The 2,720-nt window shown below is 42.8% G+C and overlaps 1 long non-coding RNA gene across 1 annotated transcript; it reads left to right on the forward strand.

Annotated features, from left to right (window-relative positions):
* Positions 1–434: 434 nt before the first annotated feature.
* LOC116101132 lies at positions 435–2,450 on the forward strand. The gene is made up of 2 exons (XR_004122800.1): positions 435–533; positions 2,274–2,450. It is a non-coding gene; the product is annotated as an uncharacterized LOC116101132 (long non-coding RNA).
* Positions 2,451–2,720: the final 270 nt, after the last annotated feature.

The raw sequence follows: 2,720 nt of genomic DNA on the forward strand, positions 1-2,720 counted from the left end.
TTCTATGTATCATTTCACACAGTTCTGTTATTTAACTGTCACAAAACCCTATCACAATTTACTTGTTTAAGCAGATTGGAAAAAACAAAAAACAACCTTAAGCTCACAGTAGACAAGCAAATGGCCCAAATTTATCCAGTACATGCATAGTAGAACTTGGGTTTGAACCAAGGTATGTGTGACTTAAATTTGACCGCCTTCAACTGCTTTTGCCGTCTCATAACCACAGAATTCGAACAGGCTTTTAAGCACTATACTAGAATACCAACCATGTCTTGGTAACATTATACCATCAAATACAGTGTATTTATCTGGGTAACAGGCTGACCTAGAATTTGGATGTTTGAATACATCACTCCATTTCCTTGAATTCTCTATTCTGTTGCCAAAGAGCTCCATCTATGGAATAAACCCAGTTGCTTCATTCTAACATTAAGCAAATACCAGATGGTTCCTTGGTACCTGTCTGTGGGGCAGAATTGGAAGTCAGCTCAGCCTACTTTTAGGGCAGGAAACACTGAATGGAGTGTGCTGTAAGCAAATATCTTCCCCATTGTCTAATTCTTACCCCACACTCTCAGTCATGTTCTTTCTCCTCATAATAGCATTTTCTTAAAATGTGCTTTATCTTCCCTACAAATGGCTTATTGGATTGAAACCAGGTTCTATGCGGCCACAGCCAGGGCACAGGATCACCACCATTGCACAGAATCCTGCACTGGTTCCTTACTTTCATTGATGTGATCGAGGACCTGACAGGAGAAGTCCGGGATAGGTTTATTTAGACTCACAATCCCAAGCAGTACAGTTTAGCTTGGCAGGGAGGGTGGAATGGCTGAGAAGGTTTAGCCTGTAGCGGTAGACTTAGTCAGCAGACATGGAGGTGGATGGATGACTGCGAGCAAGCAGAGAAGTAGATCTGACCACGTGGTGGGGATGTAGGCCAGAATTAGTCAGAGGAGCCGGGAGGGAGCCTAAGGTAAAAGCAGCCTAAACTTTAAAATAGTAAAAAAGACTCCTTGACATCATTTACGTAGCTGTTGGGTCTGGGGAAGTCCCACTATAGGAAGTGATTGATTTTACCTTTGAGTTTGTGAGTGACATGTGATGGGGAGCTGGTGAGTGGTGTGTGTTGGGACAGTGGAGTGGAGCCCTGGACCATGGCGAGTAGCCTCTATGTGGCTCTCTAGAGTCGATTTTCACCCACACGCCAAACTCCAGATCCTGTCTGGACTCCCTTCTCTCTCTCTCTGCCCCTTCTTTATGGTTGCACCCACATCATGTCGGAGGTAGGTAACTTAGGGGCTCTACTGTGTGTTCCACCTTGGGGAGCTCTTTGTGCAAGTGCAGAAGAGTGGGGGCTGTGAAAGTGTCCCTTCTGCATCACTAGGCAACAAGGAGATGCCTTGCTGACCAGGGGCTGGTGCTGTTTCTGTATATTCAATAAGCAATTAAGCACTAGGAAGTTAGAGTCTCTTGGAAGCCACCTGTTCCTGCAGGTTGGAACAATGGGCCTAAAGGATGCCACAATTGATTTACCAAACCATTACATCTTTCTGAACTGAACCCTGCAAATTATTTAGCCCAGCCTTGTCTATGGCTCTTTGAAGTATGTTTTTGAATATAGTGTCTTTTTGAATATAGTGGAACTGTGAAGTCACAATAAACACATGACATTGCTGTTACCTCCAAGGGTGCTGAGTGCAAGACACTAACAATTTAATAAGTTTGGGCTTTTGCACTGACCTATGTTAATGTGCAATTTCATGCGTTTTTGCACAGCAAGAGAGAAGTGTTTAAGAACGCATTTGATTATAAGATCTATGTGAAAATGCATTATCTGCTCGCCTTGAGCATGGCCAACTGTTGACCTTGCCAATTAAGTTGACTCGGAATGAAGATTCAATTACAATGAACAAATATTCCTTGAATAATTTCTCTGTATAAAGTCCTATGCTGGGGCCCGTAAGAAATTTGCAGATGTGTGATATTTACTCCTATCTTTGGGATGCTTGTAAGCAAGTTGGAGGACGCAAAGATACATGCATGGATGACTACAGTGTCACAGAGGAAATGGGATTTGTGAAACTAGACTCGTGTGTCAATCCCTCTCAGTAAACTCTTTTCTTTGACTCCAGCCCTATTCTTTGGGACTGAACTTTAGCTTGTTTTAGGGTCTATATCTTTGAGAAGATGAACTTACTTCTAGTTCCGGGATAAAACTTGATTGCCTGAGTTGGTTCCAAGCTAATCTTGTGTCCCTTGTGATTTAGTGATTTACTATAGACACTGACTCAGCTTTGGCCAATGGAACAGACAAATCAGTCTCTGGACTACTTTCAAAAGCTTTGCCTGTGCTAGAGCATGCTTCCATGCGAGAGGGACCTGCCTGGATTACTACTCTGGCTCTGAAGATGGATGTTATAAGTGATTAAACCATGCTGCCCCTACTTCTTCATCTGTTAAGTGGGTTTAATAATAGCATGTGCTTAGTGGGGATATAAAATAGTTAATGTGCCCCAAAACATTTAGAAAGGTCTCTGGTACACAGTGAGTGGCAAATGTCATTATTTCCACAAGAGAGACACACAAAAAATGGCTTCTTCTTTTTGATGTTTCTGAATATCACTGTGTCCAAACATGACCCCTACAACATCTGTGGTCACCAGTCCTTTAGATGACCAGGGGTGGAAGACTGAAAGGATCTGTACAACCCAACC

Source organism: Mastomys coucha, unplaced genomic scaffold (assembly GCF_008632895.1).
Source record: "Mastomys coucha isolate ucsf_1 unplaced genomic scaffold, UCSF_Mcou_1 pScaffold21, whole genome shotgun sequence".
NCBI lineage: Eukaryota > Metazoa > Chordata > Mammalia > Rodentia > Muridae > Mastomys > Mastomys coucha.